This window comes from Bidens hawaiensis, unplaced genomic scaffold (assembly GCF_021521415.1).
Source record: "Bidens hawaiensis isolate Kalapana, Puna unplaced genomic scaffold, B.hawaiensis_p1.1 tig00004864_1, whole genome shotgun sequence".
Classification (NCBI taxonomy): domain Eukaryota; kingdom Viridiplantae; phylum Streptophyta; class Magnoliopsida; order Asterales; family Asteraceae; genus Bidens; species Bidens hawaiensis.
In genome coordinates, this window is record NW_027491306.1 from 1,289,134 (window position 1) to 1,311,030 (window position 21,897).

Here is a 21,897-nt window from a genome sequence, read left to right on the forward strand (position 1 = left end):
GAGAGCCATACCCAGACTAGTTATACAGCCAAGTTGAGTGTGGAGATTATAGTAATATTAAAATATTAATATTATTATAATATTTATTATAGGATCTGAGTGCTAGCAAGTGGAACGAATCACTATCCGATACCGTGTTGAATACCTGCTAAACCGTGAATTTCATGACCCCACTTTTAAACTATTTTTACGAACTTTTGAGGTGAAAAAAATGTTGATACATATCTATATACTCTGAATTGTTTGATGATGAGAAATATCTAAGTGCTAACACACAAAAGACCCCACGAACACAGTGATTAACTTCGGGCCGATGGCTTGTGAATAGTACTATTGGTTTGACAAATCCAAAATTGAGCCGGAATGGTTTGCTGAGACTTATCTCGTTTGCACACGACCATAATTATACAAACATGCTATGTAGTGTTAGATATAGCTAGTCGGGGCATGTTGTGGGCGGAAGGGGGCCATAGTGGTTGATTGAGTGTGGGAAATGGAGGCGCGCAGCACGAACAAACAGTCAAGGCTTCACTGTAGCTTAGCATAATTACATCATAAGCATACAAACAAACGTACTTGCGAACGTACATACATACATACTTGCGTATTTACAAACTATGATTGTTGTACGCACAACTAATTTCTTGAAACTCGTGAAACTCACCAACTATTTGTAGTTAACCCGTTTTAACATGTTTTTCAGGTATACTGGACTTGGACTAGAAAGTCAATGTGCTACGTGTTTGACTTCCGATCAATGTTGGGTGAATTGATGCAAGTGTGCTAGTAAGAAGTAAAGCCGCTTAACGGATTGGATTTAGTTTGTATCACCTAGTTGTAAACAAAGTTAGATCGATGTAAAATATTGTAAATTAGCTTGTATTGTTCTTTATAAACAATGTGGTTGATACCAAAGGTGTCTGTTACATTTCGTTTAACAGTTCCGCAATTTTGCTAGTCAGGGTGTCATATGAAACAAAGTGCATGGACATCCAAACGTCTTGAAATAGTTGACTTGAGGCTTGGTCCTGTAGTAGACATCATTAGGAGTCTTGTTCAGATGTTTGTTCAGCAAGGCCTCGGTCAGAAAACTCAGAGAAAAACCTGATGAAACAAGCTCTTCAAAGACCAAGAGACTAAAGTCCAAGTCCCATAAAGGATGAAAAGGGATACACAGACCAGTTGCTTCTCAATCAACTGATGAAACATAACAAATATCAGTAGTTTCCCAAACTATTGATGAACAACAAACTACTATCTCACCAACAGCTGATACAAGACAAATAGTTTTACAAACTACTGATGCTGCTATGGCTACCCAAACTACTGGTGCTCCACAAGAACCAACAGTAGTTTCAGAGACTGTTGAAGCACCCTAGGTTCCACAAGAACCAATAGCTATTTAAAAGGTTGTTGACACCTTGAAGTCAAAGGATACTCAAAAGGATAATGACAGTAGATTCAAGAGAAGAAAGTTGATCCTGCCTGAAGGAGATGATTCACTACCTTCTCCTCCTTCCAAGAAGTTTAAGCCAAAGAATGTTGAAGACTTTATCTCTCATCAAGAGAACGAAGCTGCAAAACCATGGGTAGAAGCTGCTAGGATCATGTCTGATGACGAAGCTGCAAGAATATATCAACAAAAGCTTCCGAAGACAAGAGACTTAGAACAATAAGCATATGATAAAAGCTTGGTTGTTTCAGAAAGACGAATAGCTGACAAATAGCTATTGGGAAGCAAAGAAGGCTACTCTTTAATGAATAGCTATTGACGAATAGCTAACATACAGAGTTTCTCTGCTGGTTTTTGTGGAACATTGGGTGTTTCTATAAGATATGCCAATATTGGAAGAAGATGTTTTGATGATGCTAATAGACGTTCCTTTGTAGATGGAAGAGGATGACAGTCTGGGAGCTGAATTTCAAAAGTTCATCAAAGATTAAGCTAAAAGAAGATTGCCAAGATAATACAATGGAGCAAAATAATAAATGGTTTTAGGAGGAAGATTGTTGAACCTAGTAAAGAACTGATGTCCAGAAATCAAACAACTGATGGTTTAAACATCTTTTGCTCTCCATTAAGGTTTTTATCAAACCGCTGCTCACGAAACATTTGACCAAGTAAACCGCTGATATAAAAGAAATGAAAATAAAACAACTGTTTCAGCAAACTATTGAAGATCCAAAAGACTAAGGACAAACAATTGATAGTTCAAACATCAGTTGTTTCAACAAAGATCAGTAGTTTTCATATGATTCTTTAATAGATAGTTGTTTATATTAGTTTATCAGTAGTTTGTAACAGAATTGGTTAGATGTCACTTTAACCTTTAGCTCATTAGTAGTTTAACACTTGTATAAAATGAAGAATAGAGTCTCTTCTTCATTAACACTTGACAAAAAACACATTCACCTGATCAGAGTACCTTTGTACTGAAAATCAGTGAATGATGAACTAAGGTTGAGGGGGAGCAATAGATTGGTATCATTTGATTATAATTAATACAAAGTTGTTCTTCCATATGAAACCTTAGATAGTTTGTTAATTTCGCTGCTTATTCACTTTGATAATACTAATTGATTCATAATTCAATATGGATTCAATTAATGTGATACTAAGTCATTTAAAGATTTAGATAAGTTGTTTAGTATTCTATTGGTGTAACTTGTGTTCATTGTTTAAAGCTTTGTTAAGTGTTCCAATCACAACAGATGACTTCTAAGGCTACTACAATTTGGTTAGAATTTCTGCTTGAGCCAAAACAACCCTTTCTTGCACTTTCACTAGATTCATGCACCAAAATACATCTTTGATTGATCTTATAAGTGAAGGATGATGTTGGTATGATTTGTGGATGTTATGGACGTCAATTGCAGGTTATTTATAAGCTAACATGATCTAGATGAGCCGATAATTGAGTTCTAACATGTAAGTGCTGAATTTTGACACCTCTTACTGATAGGGGTGGTGAGACGAATCGTCTAATAATGAGATGATCCGTCTCAAACGTCATCACAAAATTATAGGCAGATGAGACATCTCGTCACAAAGTATAACTTAATACCCAGGTTTACTTTGAGATGGACCGTCTAATAATGAGATGGCCCGTCTCATATGAAATTTAAAAAATTCTAGATTAGACCCTGAACTTTAAGCTTGGCTTTGTTTCTATTTAGCCCTTCAACTTCTAAAGTTGGCAAAACTGGCATAGAGGTTTTTGGGATGTTACATCCAAATCCGTTGTATGATAGATCTCAATTCGTAGCCTCCTCGCCATGATCCAAAATTTTTCGGGTTTATTGGGCCTTCGGTTATCGTGTCCAGCCATCACAAAGCCTTTTATAACGTCCTCTTTTCTACACTCAGTGGCTAAATCTCTTAAAAACCTATTTTTAGGGTTTCACAACTTGCACGGTCTATACAAGACTTTTGGTGATTAGGGCACGGTCCGTGGAACTTCATATGCATACGAGCCGTGCATTTTCAAAGTTGTGCCTTCTTCTTTTGATATTCATTTTACGCATGTTTTTGCCTTCGGAATCGTTCTTTTCTACTTCAGGACCTTAAATATCTGATAATGTAAAACATTAACATATTCTAACTAAAACAACCTTGAATATGAGCATAATCATATTGAAAACCATGTGTTCCTATGGACACATCATTTCCCAAAGTCTTTACAAGGCTTTTCTTTATGTCGACCCAAAAATGATGTCATCCACATCGATCTACATAAACAAAAGTTTTCCTTTTACCCTTTTGATTGAATAATGCCTTGGTAATAGCTCATGTCTTGTAGTTGTTTTCCAGCAGACAGGTTGAAAGGATGTCATATGTAACGACCCGAACCCAGGGTGCCATAATGGTTGGGTTTACGCATGCAATGTTGCTCTTAAACTGGAGTTATGACATAAACGACAATGGAAAACGATATGTTAATAGTACTTGCAAAGATCAAATTAAATCGGAGATCTCATTGAATCATAAAGTGTAAAATAACACATAAACAGATATCAGTCCCGGATAGGTAGCCCGCTACAATACCGTCGAGATTAAAACGTGCGAAGGACCTACTTTACATGACATCATACTAAAAGTCAGCTTTGTTAACTGAGTTCTAACTTTATGTTACTACATATAAAAAGGGATTTATACTTTAAAAATACTGCATTACTATTGTGCACTTTAGCAAAACAGTAAGTGATATATCATAAGGACACGCTACTTTAATTTTCATACTTCTTTCTTTACACATAGATAAAATTATTGACAAGTTTGCACTATAACACTCTCAGAAATGACCTAATCATGTTTATCACTACTTCACGTGGGGAAAACTGCGAGCTATACTAATTGTGTAAAGTGACATTTTCTCGTGCTTACATGGATGGTTCAAAGGGTGTGCTAGAAGAGCAAGTGCATAAGGGCCAGCAAAATATTTTCAAACCCCAAACCCGTTTTTTGTCTCTTTATTTTCCTCATTTCATATTTAATAAGAACCTTACAAACCAAATAAGAAAAAGAATGGGCATGTAACTCGTATGGTAGAGTGCCTTTTTAATTAGTTAGTGAGAGGCACGGCCAATTGATCTAGTAGTATGGTGTTTGCTCCTATAAAAAATAAGGCAATGGGTTCAAATCATTGTAAATGCAAGGTTTGAGAATTTTAGTTGGAAAAATTTGCTATTAAAAAACAGTATGTGAGAGGTACGGGTATCAAGATGCGTCTCCAAATGTTTTGTTTTGAACTTTTATTGTTTCACCTTTTCTGATTACTATAACTTGTTTTAACATAATAACATTTAGAGAGCATGAATGATATGCTAATACTAATTGTTAAGAGAGTGTCATGATTTATATGATCGACTATGTAAGATAATAAGATAAGTCAAGTGACTACAACTACTTTGTTGGGTTTATTGTTACCAGAGTTTATATAAAGCATACAAGTTTCTATTTTGAGGAGCTCAGTTTTACTTGTCGAAATCTCATAGACTGCATGCATATGCTTGATAAATCAGTGGAGTTCACCGAGTCTTACTAGATCTTGAATAGAACTTTTGCCGTTCAAAATTATATATATCTTAGGCAGCTCCATTAAAAATTAAGGTCTCAGGTCTCCTCGTGACATATTCATGTGCATTGGATCAAATTCATGTGCTCCGTCGTCCACGCTGATTATCACACCACTAATTCAATCATCCTGTATACCCCTCTCTCTCATATGCATATTTTAAATTAAGTGATAAAGAAAGTAGGTTTAAATGAAGATATTTATCTTGTTTTTGTTGATGTACACACTTTAGTAAACCGTAACACAAGTTTAATTTGTTAATATTGCATTTATTTTATTGGCAAATAGAATTTTAATAATCTCATATTTGTGTAATTGACCGATAATAAGCACAATTAAAAATATTCTTGTTAGGGGTTCCACATTTTAAAAACATTTTTTCTCATTGGACATCGGTTAAAAAAAACTTAATGGCGTTAAGTTTTATCTTAGTTTCAAGCTAGCGTTTTTGGGCTTTAGATCGGAAGAAGGTTCCAAGTCGATTGATGTAAAACTTATCTACAAACAATGCTCCAAACGACTTATTATTGTTAATTGGGAGTTCAAACACCCGAATTGATGCACCTTTTCATCGTTTGGAATAATGTTTCGAGTTATGTTTTACATCAGTCGACTCGTAACATCTCTGAGATTAAAAGTTTGAAAACATCAGTTTGAAATTCGGATAAAAATTAACGCCGATAAATTTTTGTAAGAAAGGTCCAATAAAACATTTTAAACGATGGGACCTACAGCAGGAATATTCTCACTTGAAATTATTATCGTCCAACGATAAAAATATGAGATTAATAAAATTCAATTTGAATTTATTTTGTAAAAAACAAACATTTTCTCTTATCATGCAAAAGTGGCCTAGAATGATATAATTAATGATATACGAAAATGCATAATAGTATATTAATTAGGGAGTTAGCAATGAATTTTTTTTATGAGCAATGCTGAATTGTGATAGATTAATTATCTCGTACTTGATTTGTAATTTATTTTTATGTTGTTAGTACTGTGTGTGCTCCTCTTGATAGGTTTTTATTAGCGGGTTGACGCCCTAATAGCCCCCTTTTGGTTAATGAAATTTTTCATTCGAAAAGTCTAAAAGAAAAAAAAACTGTGTTTTGAGTTTTCGCATACACAAGAAGGTTCCGAATTTGCATTGTGGATCTTAGAAGAGACGGGATTTAATTGACTTGTAAAAATAATTTATAAAATAAAAGGATTTATACTTGTAAAACTAATTATTATTAAAATAAAAACCAAGTTAACAAAAGCATCAATTAAGAAAAGAAAGAGGAAATTAAAAATCGATCTTTCCCTTGTGATCGAATCTCCACGACCACTCGGCCAACCTTTTGATATCTGCAAAGGTCTTAATCAAGTAATATTCCATATTTCCATTCCACTGATTTATAATAAACGGTGACATTCAATTAGTAAATGACCACAACACAAGGCATCTAATAGTACTTGAATTTTTTTAAGAAATGTTGTTTTTTAATAATAGGATGGATCTATGCCCAATAATAAAAATGAGCAAGTATATGATTAAAAGCCACTAATATAAGCACACAATCTCTCTTAGTTTTGAAAGAAATTTAGTATTTAGAGCATGTTTGGGATTGAGTTTGAAAAATGCTTATTGGCTTATTGCTGTTTCTAAAAAGCTAATAAATTAAAATGTGTTTGTTAATCACAAAAATCTTTCATATTTTCTTTTTAAAATGGCTTTTTGAAAAAGCCAATAAGCTAATAAGCATTTTCAAACTCAATCTCATACATGCTCTTAGTGTTTTTAAATGTTAAAAGAAAGGAATTAAGCCGCATTTTGTATAAAGGTTGTTTGAGAATCTACTATTGAATCAATAAAATGTCTGACTAAAAATGTAAGCTCTAATTATTCAGTATGTATCTAAAACTTGATCATTAATAAGTTTCATAAGCTATTAAGAGGTGTAACCAAACATATTTTACCTCAGATTGATTTAGAGGTAGCCTCTTAATGAAATAATTAAGAGGTTACCAAAAAATCCCATAGAAACACTTGGTTTGAAGTATGACGTCAGGTTTTACATATAGCGGTTTATTACATAAAAAGTGGTTCTTGTAGGTCCCGTGGCCGGTGGATCTAACAACGTTCTTGGATCAACCTAACTTAGTGTTAGCGGAAATCACACTAAGCAACCTAAGATGTCTCGGATCTTGAGGTTTATGTTCGGGTTTTAGAGAGAAAGGGGGACGAGAAAGAAAGTGAGAGAAAGATATGTGTGTTCAAGAATTTTTGGCAAAAGGTTTTCTATTCAACCAACTAACTCTTTTCTCTCATGACATGCTTCTTTATTTATAGAGAAGCATGCATGAGAAACATGTCACATTACATGCCCAATGGGCTTCTATACATTATTTCACTTGGGCCATAAACATACAAAATAATATAAAAGCCCAATACATACTAAATACAATACAAAAGACTAAACATACAAAAAGGGCCTTACAATCTCCCTCTAGTCTTTAATATTGAAACCCGTCGGTGTCGTAGACCAAGCATTCGTCCTCGGATAGTGGAAGTTCAACAAGTCTTTGGACGAACTTGTTGAAGGCTTCAACTATCCGGTCTGTATTCTGACGACCCAAATCCTCAACGGTCCCAAGCGGTGAGTTGTAGAGCTTCTTCACATCCTCAATGTGTAGTCCCATAGGCTCATGCTCGTCAAATACTCGAATCTCATGCATATCATGGTAGTGGATGACGGCCTCACCTGTTGTATTGTCAAACTACCAGCCAATGAAATCTCGGAGAGTGTTGGGAAGATAGGGCTCGCCATGATATATCTCATGAGAGTCTTTTGGCGCCTTGTATCTCCACATCGTTCGGGGCTCTCCGGTAGTTGGGTCTATTTCTCTTGGGTTCTTGTACTGACGACCCTTATTCACTTCAAAATCCTTGTAGTTCACCTTTGATTGATGATGCAGATGAGTCTTTACCCAGCCTTCCAAAGTATCATCATATTCTCCTCGACCCACAACCTTTCTGAAGTAGTTGAGATCAAGCTCTGGTAATGTCTTCAGCTGGTGGTGGTCGAGATAAATAAGGTCTCCACAGTATCTTCTGATGGCCCAAACACTGTTTCTCTTATCATACTTCGCATAAACAATCAGCGAATCGTCATGATAAGGGTAGTTGAGCACGCGGGCATAAGCATGACTTGCCACAATGTGGGTCTTTTTCTTCTTCTTTGGTGCTTGGTGTGTTAAGTCGGTGGCTGGATCAGAGACTGAATCTGTTGCAGGAGTTTCTGAAGCTTTAACTTGAGCTAGAGGTGTGTCTGGGTTTGGCGAGTAGTTGCGGTAGTCTTCTTCTACTGCCTCTTCCATATTCTATTCAATGAGTTGCTCCAAGTTCTTTCCTGCTTCAATAAAGTCATCCATAATACCTGCAAAATCTTTAAGAAACAAGTCACTGTGTCCACCTCCACAGCAGAAGCCGCATGGTCGTGCGAAGCGAAACAGATGGATGTTTCGCATCGCATGGTCATGCGAAGCGAAACACTTTTCATGCGAAAAACTGAAACTTGTCCGTTTTTCATTTCTTTTCTTTCCATGGGTGTCGCCTAGACACGAATTAGGTTTCTGGTGAGATTGAACCAAAAACCCTCTGGTTTACTTGGTTAATCAGACCTTTGAACTTGTGAACAAAAACCTAGATCTACAAACTTTGCACAATAAAACTAATAGCTAAAAATAATGATGATAAACATGAAATAGAATCCTATTCGTAGATATCATAGCATGAAACCAACACAGATCTGGAGATCTGTCTTTAGATCTGACCGACGGTTCATAAGACTGCCGTTACGATCTCCGAGAACCCAGAAACAAAGAAGAATCGGAGGAATCAAGGTGTTATAATGTTATACCGACGGAGTTGGATCTGGATTAAACTTCATAGATGATAAAGAGGGCCGGATCTTTGAAAATTTTGGAAAGAAATTAGGGTTTGAGAGGAAAAGATGAGAGAGAGAGTGAAAAGTGAAAAGTGTTAGGTGAATAGTGAAAGTGATTTTGGTGACCCATATATATAGGGTCAGCCTATCTCACGATAAGGTCAAAACATTGCGAGTATTCACCTAAAAATACACTCTCAGTCCTTGGTCTTTAAAAAATTGCACATTCAAACCCGAAAACGTTTACCCACCGGCTCCAAGCACTTGTTTATTTTACTTAATTTTCTTTTGTCGTTCCGTTACTATTAACTATTGCACTGACGATCTCTTTGACAAAACAAAAACATAAAATAAAATAAACAAAAACATTAATAATAATAATACTAATAAAAATAAAAATAAATGTAAAGATAAAAATAAAATAAAGTAAAGTAAAAATAAAATAAAAATTAAAAATAAAACTGAAAATAATAGACTATACAAGTACTTAATAAAACAAAATAAAATAAAATAAAAATAGAATTAAGATATCCCTTTTAAATTAAAATTTTATATTGAATTAATTTACATAGATATTTTCTTTGATTAATTTACACAAAACAATCTCGACATGGAATCATATTGGTTTGCAAAGCCCTAGATCGTGTTTTCATTTTGAAATTATTGTGACACAAATTCATCATCAACTACAGATATTGTCCACTTATTTAACTTGACAAATGTTTTGATGTTAACGTGATACATTTGAGGTTCAAATAGGCACGATACTTATGTGGTCCCCACTTAATTAGATATGTTACTGATTCCATCATACCTCGAGACTAGTTTGTGTTGACATATCACCTCAACTTGACTTAAACCTTTCTTAGCTGATCACAGTACTCTTATTAACATAATTGACACTTTGTACTTTGTACACTTAACATTTTGTGCTTTGCACACTTGACTCGATCTAGAAAAGTTAAAATAACGCAGAAGATTCAGGGCCTTAACAATCAGATCTTGTATGACGACAAACAGAGAAAGTCCAAGCCTTGAATCAAAATAAATGAAGAAATAAAGCAGAAGTTAAAATCCTAAAGGACTCTTTTTCTGATTTTTCATTTTGTTTTTCTGTTTTTCCTTTTCTTTTCTTGACTCTTTTGTTTTTCTTTTTCTTGCCTTTCTTTGAGGCTTTTCTTGACTCAAATGAAAATTAAAATTAACACTGATTTTCATAAGACGACTGTGATCAGGTAAAGAGAGGCTTGGGTATGACATGCGTAATTACATTTCATCCTTCATTGATATGACTTTAACAGAATCATGCAACCACTTCTTAAACGTATAGCCACAAGTAACGGCAAGAGTTTAAGTTTATATCACCCAACACTTACTTGTTTGTCAAGCCTATCTATACATCGATGAATAGCCTTGTAGCCTTTTGTTTTACTCTTTTAACGCGCTAGAATCATTACATACCAATGTACTATCACTTTCCATAGGGTCGGATCAAATTCTTAATTGAAAATTTTTAAATATCCGACTCCCGCTAAGCAGGAGCTCCCTCTAAACGAAATAAAGCTTTTTGAAATCTCTTAATATTTCTTTAAATAAAAGTAAAGATGAAATTAATATTAAATATTTAAAATAAAATCTTTTTGTTAAGTCAAGTGACTTAATTTTGGTTTTTGTAAAAGTATATTTAAAATCTTTTTGGTGAGTTAAGGTTGACTCATTTTCTCCCTCTAAAATTGTGACATATTTGAAAAATATTTACAATATTAAAATTTAGAGATAAAATTTACTCAAAAGAAATCATGCCCGACGACTCATCGAGAAACAAAAATCGGGCACGACTAAAAGCTTTGGTAAAGAGATTTGCAAAGTTATAGTCAGAATGGACCCTTTTTATATCGACAAGCTTACGATCATAATAATCACGAATAAAGTGTATTCGGATGTCGATGTGCTTAGTCTTTGAGTGCTGGACTGGGTTTTTAACAATGGCAACAGCGCCTCATTATCACATTTGATCGTGGTTCCATAGAAATTCAAACCGTAATCCAGCAGCTAATGCTGGATCCATATCACTTGAGAGCAGCAGCTGGATGCAGCAATGTACTCGGCTTCTGCTGTGGAGGTGGACATAGTGACTTGTTTCTTGCACTGCCATGAGATCAACCGATCTCCCAGGAATTGACATCCACCCGATGTTGATTTTCTGTCCAAGTTGCATCCCCCGTAATCACTGTCGGTGTAAGCATGAAGTTCCAAGGGAGACTCCTTTGGATACCAGAGACCCAAACGTGGTATCCCCTTCAAGTATCTGAAAATACGCTTGACATCTGTAATGTGAGATTCTCTCGGGTCTGACTGATATCTGGCACACTGACAAACAGGGAACATGATGTCCGGTCTCTTGCAGTGAGATACATCAGTGAACCAATCATGGACCTATACAGGTGTTGATCGACTGGTTTTCCTGATGGATCAGGAGCGAGAACAGGTTGCGTAGCGATTGGTGTCATGAACGATGTTGAGTCCTTGAATCCAAATTTCTAAACAATGTCATGAACGTACTTTTATTGATTAATCAAAGTCTCGTCATTCTTTTGTTCAACTTGTAAGCCCAGGAAGAAAGTCATCTCCCCTAAGGAACTCATCTCAAATCGCTTCTGGATAATCTTAGAGAACTCCTTGCACAGATTCTCATTCGTGGACCCGAAGATAATGTCATCAAGATACACTTGAACGAGAATTAAATCACCCTTAACCTTCTTGACAAAGAGAGTTTGATCAACAATGCCTCTTTTGTATCCGTTGTTCACTAAATGATAAGCTAATGTGGCATACCATGCATGAGGTGCTTGGTGAAGACCATAAAGTGCCTTGTTAAGTCGGTAGACGTAATCAGGATGACTTGGATCTTCAAAACCTGGAGGTTGACTTACGTAGAATTCTTCTTTTACTTTCCCGTACAAGAAAGCAGTCTTTACGTCCATTTGATACACTTTGAAGTTCATGTACGAGGCGTATGCCAGAAAGATACGAATTGCTTCTAATCTGGCTACTGGTACATAGACTTCATCGTAATCAAGACCTTCACGTTGCCAAAAAGCTTGCACAACAAGCCGGGCTTTATTTCTAATGATCACCCCCTTGTCATCTTTCTTATTTTAGAACACCCATTTCGTTCCAATCGGCTTCTTATGTTTTGGTTTCTTCACCAGCCTCCAAACATTCAACTTCTTGAACTGTAACAACTCTTCTTGCATGGCTTCGACCCAGGAGTTCTCTTTCAATGCAACTTTGTAGTCCTTGGGTTCCACCTGTTAAATGAAACAAGCAAAAAGACATCTGTTAATAGTACCAGAGGTGCTGTGTGTCTGAATGCCAGCGGATGGATCTCCAATAATGTTCTCAGTCGGATGTCGACGATGAATTAGTAACTGTGGAATTTGGTCGACATGCTCGACTGGTGTTGCCTCTAGCTGAATGGTCAAGCTCTCTATGGGATGGAAAGCGGTGGTCGCAGGGACAGAAGCACTTGGTTGAGGATCAACTTCACCTTCTTCTTGATCAACCAAGTGTTCCGGAGCGATGGGACCTTCCCATAGGTTGTCATAAAATGGGACAACAATTGCTGGAACAGAGGTTGAGTCGATATTGTCAGAAGCTTCGTTCGAACTAGGATCAACCTACACATTTGATGCATCAGCCTCCACTGCAGGACCTTGATTATCTTCTTCTGAGGGAGGTGTGGGACAGATTCCACCATACTAGGTTCTACCGGCGGTGGCTCTGCTTATTCGACTTGAACATTTTCTTCGTTGTCGGCTGATACATATGAATCAGTATCTGAATCAGTGACGTCTTCAGCAACGGGCATCTCGGTGGTGTCTGCAGATGGCTGCACATTATTAACCGGGGCTGGTTGATTAGCCACTGGTTGTACATTAAGTATGGGTCCAGGAGCAGCCATATTAACATCTTCAAGACCTCTCAATACAGCTTGCATCAAAATAGATTGATCATCAGCAGGTTGAACAGGTGCAGAAACAACAGAGGAAACTGTTGGTACGACTGGGGTTACATACATCCCACGAAACTGCTTGAACAAACTTTCATAATCAAACATCCAGTCAGGACCATTGTGTGCATCGGTAGGGTTCAATTCTTGTCAATCAATGTTGAAAGACTCCAAGATCACTCTAGTTTTCTTGTTGTACACCCGATAAGCACATTTGTCAGCAGAATAACCAACCAAATAGCACTCATAAGCCTTTTCTGCAAACTTGGAGGTTGTTCCAGCATTGGTTTGGAGTATGGTGCAGGGACATCCAAACGTTCTGAAGAAATTCACCCTTGGCTTCGTTCCATTGAAGACTTCATATAAAGTCTTGTTCAATCTTTTGTTCAGAAGCACCCGATTCTGGGTAAAGCAGGCAGCATTGATGGCTTCACCCCAGAAAATCAATGGTAGTTTGGAATATGACAGCATTGTTCGAGCGGCTTCAACCAACGTACAGTTTCGTCGTTCAGCCACCCCATTTTGTTCGGGAGTGTAAGGTGCGCTGAATTGACGAAGAATTCCCTTGTTGTGGCAGAATTCATTCACGACCTTGTTGTAGAATTCTGTTCCGTTGTCACTTCTGATACACTTCACTTTCCTATCAGTTTGATTTTCAACCAACACTATAAATCTGAGCAGAAACTGCGATGTCTCATCATTGTGCCCTAACAGAAATGTCCAACTAAAACGCAAGAAATCGTCAGTAATAACCAGACAATAGGCTTTTCGACCTATTGCCATTGGTTGAATTGGATCGAATAGGTCCATGTGCAACAACTGGAGAGTGGAGTTTATGGAATTGACAGTATTGGGTCTGTGAGGGAGTTTGTGCTGTTTGCATTTAGAACAAGATCAACATTTTTCAGCACAATGAAAATATTTTACATGTAAGTCCCTCACGTGGTCACCTTTAATTAACTTATTCAAGTTCTTAAAGTTGGCGTGGCCCAAACGTTGATGCCATAAAGATGAATCGTTCTCCAAGGCCTTGGACATCAAACAAGAAGAAAAACGCATGGAATAATTGCTTCTTATGTCCAGAATGTAGGCATCGTTGTGCCTCGGAGTATGCAACATGATCCTCTCTTCAGGGACTATAAAACCTAGTTTCAATATAAGACATTCATTTTCAGTTAACAGGGTTGAGAATTTCTTATCACAAATTTGAGATACGCTGAGCAGGTTATGGTTGAGCTATTCCACCAGATTGACCTCATCAAAGGTCAAAGTACCATTTGAGACCTTTCCTTGCTTCGTTATCTCTCCTCCAATGTCACCAGCAAAGGAAACATGTCCACCGTCGAATGGTTTTATGTCAAACAACAGCGACTCGTCTCCTGTCATGTGTCGGGTGCAGCCACTATCTAAGTACCAAATATTATTGACAGGCTTTCCAGGCTGACCCTACACACATGAACAAACGGTTAGTGGAGGGTTTCCCGAGACACACTTGTCTCGTGAAAATTAAACATAAAGTCACCAAGTTTAATTTTATGATTTCTAAAAATATAGTCCTTTGGTGAGTCAGAATCTGAAGAGCAATCCCTCGAGGAATTTGAATTATGATCTCCTCGGTTTTGAAACGGTTTCCTGGATTGCCTTCGTTTTGTTTTAGGCTTAACCAAAAAATCTTCTTGATTAGCCTTAGTGAAAACCTTTGAAGGGCTCTTGTGCTTTTCAGCTTCCAACCCCTTAGCTAACCTCTTCCTTTCCCTTTGGGTTAGCCAGAAAGGTTTCTTGGGTTTCTCAGTTCTTTTGGGTCTGAAATTCGTCTCACTGGCTGAAGTGTGAGTTTGGTTAGGCATTTTCTTATTTTGAGCAGGAAACCTAGGAAATGTCTGACAAAACTTACTGTTGAAGTCTCTTTGTTGCTTATGCTAGTTTTTTCAATGTCTTGCATGATGAGACGGATTGCCACAAAAAAGCAACATTTTCTTTGGTTGCAGTTATAGATATCTTGATCACTGAGATATGAGGGATAAGTTGATGTAGTAGGGTTAACATGTCTGTAACCTGTATCTGTCTGATAATGATGAACATTTGAAAATTTTGAAGCAAAATAATTTGAATGCCTAGGTTTCTGTTGAGAATAGTAATAGTCATTATCAAACTGATCATAATATTGAGAACTGTTGTTGTAATTTGTATTTTGAGAAAATGAGGTTTTCTTAGGTGGCACATATTTACAGGAAGTGCTTGGTTTTTCATTTTCAAAACTAGATTTTTCTTTATTCAAGTTCTCAAAATGATAATCAGTTGATGAGCAGCTAGGACTTTTCTGTTCATCAATCTTAGCTTCGATTGTTTCATCAAAAATAGTTTCACATTCTGAATCAGATGAAGAACATTCACTTTCATTACAAACATTTGTACAACTATCATCACTAGAAGTTTCACAAAATACAGCTTTTGATCCTAACATCAAACTTCCTAACATTGATTCACACACTATTACAAATAGGATTGTTAATTGATTTTGTTAGACCCACACAAGACTCAAAACGGGGTTCTAACTCTCCTTTTAGCTTACAACCCTAGTTAACTTTCCCATAATCACCATTGTTTATATCACCTACTCCACAAGACACGCTGACGTTAGACTTATCAGATGATTGACTTGGAGCAGCGGTTTGAGAGGCAGCAGGAACAAATTTCACTGGTTTTGGTACTTTACCAATTCCATATGCCATTTCTTCATCAGGAGAAGTATTATAGCTAAAGTGAGGCAAACTAGTATAATTATCATTCATTGGTGGAGGCACTGCTGAATAATCATATCCTAGCCCCGCTTTGACTTTAGCACTTCTTTGTGCTCCGATAATATCATCCAATTGCTCAGATGATGCTTCAAATCTTTCAACTTGTTTTTCTTTTTCTCTTTAATCAGAAGCATCAATTTTTAATTTCTCAATTTCATCTTTTAACTCATTAATTATATTTTTATAATAGATGACATCTTGCTCCTTTACAAAATTTTTAAGTTTAAGATTTGCTACATCATCATGGTGATTTTTTATCTTTTCAACATAGATCTTGTCAGCTTTAACATATTTAGCATTTAATTGACGAAGTTTTGCATTTTCTTTCAAAACTTTGTCCTGAAGATATCTATAATATGTCACCTTATTTATGCAAGCTTGAGTGCAAAGATTATGATTTACCTCATTGATGGGTGATGCATCGGAACTTGCAGCTGAGGATGTGGACGCTTCATTGTTTGACGTGAAAGCCATGCCTGCCATGTTGAGAGGATTCTGCAGCTCTTGAAATTGATCATCCCAATCCATACCAGCTTGGACCTCCGTTTGGGAGACAAGGGCCCTTGTGTTTGAGCTTGAATTGCCCTTGTGTGGATGATTTCCAATTCTTTGAGCTAAGCTGCTTGGCTTATGCACCTCATGCTTCTTTCTGGCAGCTTTGCTGTTTTCTTCCTCAGTCACCTCGGTCACACGAACATCATTGGCTGGTTTTGACAGATTCGTGCATTCTCGCGAAAAGTGACCCATCTCACCGCAGTTGTAACAGCTTAGCTTTGACTTGTCAAACCCGATCCTCTTCTTGTCTGAATCCTTGAAGCTGTCTTTTCCATACATCTTCATGAAGTTTGTAGCTCTTTGCACGGCCATTGCCATTTGGTACTTGATATCCATCTTTTCAAGATCCTTTTGATTTATGTCTCTCATATCACCAATCTCAAATTGTGGTAGCAATAGATTTCCTTGCATCAACTCTTCATGGCTTGACAGAAAAGCATGAACAATTGAGATGTTTGAGTCATTCAACAAGGGTAGTGCTTCACAGTAGCTGGAGCTTTTGCCTGGCTGATTTTTTGATGATGATGAAATTCCGTGGGCATTCAAAGCTTGATCAACTGCACTATCGACTGCCTTCTGAAATGAGCTAGGCTCAGATGATCCAGATTGACTTCCCGTTGAGATAAAGGCAGTAGTTTGTGGAGGAACACTTGAGGAGTACTTTGGAGTGTTCACGGGGTACACATTTTGCTGAGTTTTGCTAATAAATGCAGTTGGCATTGAAGATGCAGTACTCACCCCAGCTTGATTCAGAGAACTCAGATGATTGTTCATTCTCATTTGTTCGTCCATCTCAAATGACTTGGTAGTAGATATCAAATCACTGTTTGTCATGGCATTCAGATTGGTGGTTCTTTGATTGTGATAGTGTTTGTACTCGAACTGTAAGGCAATGAATTCATCAACTTGTGATTGACCTCGGAGTTGGTGATGTTGACATTTGCAGCTCTGACTCTCACCATTAGTTTCTTAAATCTCTTCACCAAATCCAACACAACTTATCATTGACGATGGTTGAACATATTGAACTCTTCTTTCAACAGGGCTTTCTTGTTTTCCCTGATTTCAGCATTGCCCTCAATCTTCTCAACAAGTGCATCCCACAAACCCTTTGCACTTCGGTGTTCACGTAAAGTCTCAATGATCTCATTTGAAAGACAAACTGTTAAAATGAGATAAGCTTTCCTGTCTTGTGCTAACAGGTCCCTATCATTTTGATCATAATTTTCAGGAGTTTTAAGTTGTTCCCCAGCTTGAGTGACAGTCATGGGAACATGAGGACCTTGTTCAAACATCTCATTAAATTAGTTTCAGTCAACGAGATATAGTTCATGAACCTCCATTTGAAGTCGGCAAAGTTGTCATCTAAGGTCATATATTTTGGAGGTTTTTGAGGTGTTCCCACTTGGTTTTCTATCAGTAAATACCCTTTCAACAGTTCAGAATCAGTGCTAGTCATTGTTAAAGCAGTCTCAAACACTTAAAGTCCTTAAACAGTTCAAAATTCTGATACAGACAAGAATTTCGCGTGAAAATGTTTCCACGCGAAGCGAAAAAGTTATACCACGCGAAGCGAAACTAATTCAGATGAACAGTGATGCGAAGCGAAATCACTTATGCAAAGCGAAATGCCAAGCGAAGCGAAAAGTCATGCGAAGCGAAAAATCATGCGAGCAAAAAATCATGCGAAGCGAAAAACCACGCGATGCGAAAAACTTTTTCAAGCGAAGCGAAAAAGTTTCAGGCGAAGCGAAAAATTTTAAGCTTCCAGAAACAATCTTTCTCGGGATCTGTTCACCTAACTTGTCAGTACTAGATCAAAGGTTGGTAAACAAACTTTCATGCCATGAGAAGCGAAAAAATTACTTTTCAATTTTAAGGAACCCGTAACACTAACTTTAATACTTTTTAAACTCAAAATCTTTAGATCTAGAGCTTGTATACTTGTTGTTTTTACCAAGAACACTATCTAAGACATGCTCATCAACTTGAGGACGATTCTTTTTGTATTTTTTTGTTGTTTTTCTTGTTTTTGTGAATCTTCTTGTCAAGATCACTTCTTTTCCTTTCTCAAGATCAAAACCCAATGTTGTGATCCAAAAACCCTCAACTAGTGAGCCGAAGCTCTGATACTAATTGTAGGTCCTGTGGCGGGTGGATCTAACAACGTTCTTGGATCAACCTAACTTAGTGCTAGCGAAAATCACACTAAGCAACCTAAGATGTCTCGGATCTTGAGGTTTATGTTCGGGTTTTAGAAAGAAAGAGGGACGAGAAAGAAAGTGAGAGAAAGATACGTGTGTTAGAGAATTTTTGGCAAAAGGTTTTCTATTCAACCAACTAACTATTTTCTCTCATGGCATGCTTCTCTATTTATAGAAAAGCATGCATGAGAAACATGTCACATCACATGTCCAATGGGCTTCTATACATTATTTCCCTTGGGCCATAAACATACAAAACAACATAAAAGCCCAATAAATACTAAGTACAATACAAAAGATTAAACATAAAAAAGAGCCTAACAGTTCTATTAGTTTGGTTTTATACATAAAAAAAGTAGTTATGTTAGTTTTTTTCTTAATTGAACTTGGTTTTCAAAATACCAACCGAGTTTTGTATTGTTTAAAATATACTAAATAAATCGATCCTAATCGAGTTTCATTTTCACAAAAAATATCTCAGCAGCAGAATTTTCTTCTTTTTTTTTTCTCTTTCTTTTTGCGTGTATTTTTATACCAATCAGAATTTGTTGACTAGTAAAAACTGGGTATGTATGTAAGGATTTGAAAAACCAGACCCTATATCTAAACGTTCTCTCCTTCATCTTGTTTAGATCTTTATCCATCTTTCCTTTTCCTTCTAAATTTGCCTTCTTTTCTTCTTTCAAAATTCATAGTTTTTCTTATAATTCGCTTCGTGACATATAAAGTATGTGTTGATATGCTCTCGTGATGCATATAATCGTCTTCGTTCTAGTTTATGATATATGTATACTAGCTTTAGAGCTCGTGTAACACACAAGATGATCCAAATAATAAAGTTATAAATAAAGCAAATAAGTACGTACTGTATATAAAAAAATGATTACATCTATGCTTATATCTATATTATGTTTATATAAATTAATTTTATTTATATCAGAAAATGATTTTTTTCAAAAAAAAATGAACTTAATAAAAAATAATAAAAATAATAACGCAAGTGCAAAAACATACCTGAGAATGGTTCATCTATTGGAAATTTGATTTTCAGTATCATATATATATATATATATATATATATATATATATATATATAATTAAAAGAATTTTGGTTATGAACCAAATTCAAAAAATACTTTTCATGAAATAATAGTTTTGAGCTACACCATGAAAATGATTTTTATAATTTTGAGGGGGTTCTTGACTTTGCTATAATAACAACACATAAAAATAACACGTTAACCCATTCAATTTTGTGAATGTTTTGCTTCACTTGAGCATAATTTTTATGGCATTTTTCACACACTACATTTTAATCACCATTAAAGGAAAAGTCAATGCTGACACAAATATTTCAAATTTGACAAAAGTTAGAAAAATTGATAGGCTTGGAGGTAGCATGTCGAAAGTTTCTGCTGTCTTTTCTTAAATTTTAATAGTTGTGGGAAAAATAGCCAATTAGCCAAATCCCGAATATTTTCATTATTTCAAAAAATGTCATTGAAAATAAATTTGAAACCTAAATCACATTTGAAAATTCTAACTTTCATTTTTTTTGACATTTTCATGTCAAAACTTTGAACCCGTAACAAATTTGATGATAAATCTACTTGTATTCTCAACTTTTAAAAAAAACTCATATTACCCTTTTTTGGCCCGGAACAAATTTTGAACCAAATGGAATTAACTTGGATGGATTTAAAGTATATATTTATAATCTATAAGAATATTTATTTTTATAAAAATGTATAGTATATATAATAAAATAGAGTTAAAGAAAAGTGAATAATTTAATCATTTTATGAATATAATATAAATTAATGGAGTGTAAAAAGAAATTGAATAATTATTAATCTATGACATAATTATTAGCTTGGAGGAAAAAAAGTTATGAGGTTTCACTATAACTAACACGTGTTCACAGTTATTTTATTTTATTTTATTAGAATATGTATATTATACACACGCAATATCCTTTGGTCACATATACTTCACAACATTCTTTGGTTACAAGTTGTAGCACCTACATACGTTCTTTTGTTATTAAGTTAAGTTGATTTGTCACATGTAGCATTGCTATTGCTTGTACGTGCACAGTTTTGTGTGTTTAATAATGCATTCCTTGTTTGTAGCCACAATCAACGCACATTTTAAACGCACATATCTCTTGATTTAAGCAATACGCAAATAACCAAAAATAAGTTATAGGTGTAAGCAAAAGATGACTATTAATTAGTTATTAAGAACCATATAAAAATAGTATCAAAACTAGGTTATTAACCCGTGCATGACACGGGTTAACGTATAGAAATCGTCTAACAAACATATATAGTTTTATATTATATTGTAATTTGTAATATGTTTTTTAGGACGACAACATGATATTTAGTTGTAAATAATACTGGTACAAAAGGAAATTATTGTCAGACATAAAGATAAATCAAAATAAGATACGAAATACAATGTTTAGAAACACAATTAAAAGTTAAAAAATTAAAATCCATAAACTAATAAGTGTGTAGTAAGCGTAAAGCAAGACATGTGTCTACCATGAGTCCATATTCATATTCAACTAGGAAATCAAAGAGACGTTTGATAAGAAAAATTGACTAAGGCCCAATGGACTACATATTTAACCAACATGAATTAAAAATTTGTTATAAACATCACATCTTATAGTTGATAAATAATCCATTTTCGTTACTCATGGTTTTTGTGAGTATAAAAAAATTTTTGTTGATTAACAAATAGTAGATAACATATTGAGTACAAATTATCGAGGTGATCACTATATTGACTTCAATAAAATGTTTAATATTATTAATGATTTGGAAAATCATATACCATGGGTAATCTAATTTTTAACACACAAAAAAGACAACAAAATGCAAATGTTATAAAAGTATATTTAGAAAAGTAAGATAATTAAAACAATTAAGTGTAACAAATTTTAAAAACATTTACTTTTTCAAACACCGGGTATGTTAAAGACTTAGATTTTGACATATTACCTTAGAATATAAAATAACTAAATTATAAAGCAAAACATAAATTTAGACGATATATAAAAATCCAACACAAATCAAACCAAATTGGAAACATAAAGAAACTGTCCTAGAAAACAAAACACACTAAAACTGAAAGGCAAAAAAAAGGTCTTCAGGTGTTGCATTTATTTTGAGCCTCCAACGTCCATCACATATCAACCTTTAAGGTGCCAAACATCGCTCCTTCATCAACATTCACCGGGTTTATTATTGGCTTTTAGACGCAATAACTTTAATATACAGACCTTGAGAAAACAATCATTCTTAA

At 35.4% G+C, this 21,897-nt stretch overlaps 1 protein-coding gene across 1 annotated transcript in view; it reads left to right on the plus strand.

The window, feature by feature from the left end:
- Positions 1 to 20,989, plus strand: part of LOC143628276 (pectinesterase 1-like) — a 105,982-nt gene extending 84,993 nt beyond the window's left edge. Inside the window, exon 2 of the mRNA XM_077097910.1 lies at positions 20,972 to 20,989. The gene's annotated coding sequence lies outside the window, so the exon portion shown is untranslated. The remainder of the gene's footprint in view (positions 1 to 20,971) is intronic.
- The last annotated feature ends 908 nt before the right edge of the window (positions 20,990 to 21,897 follow it).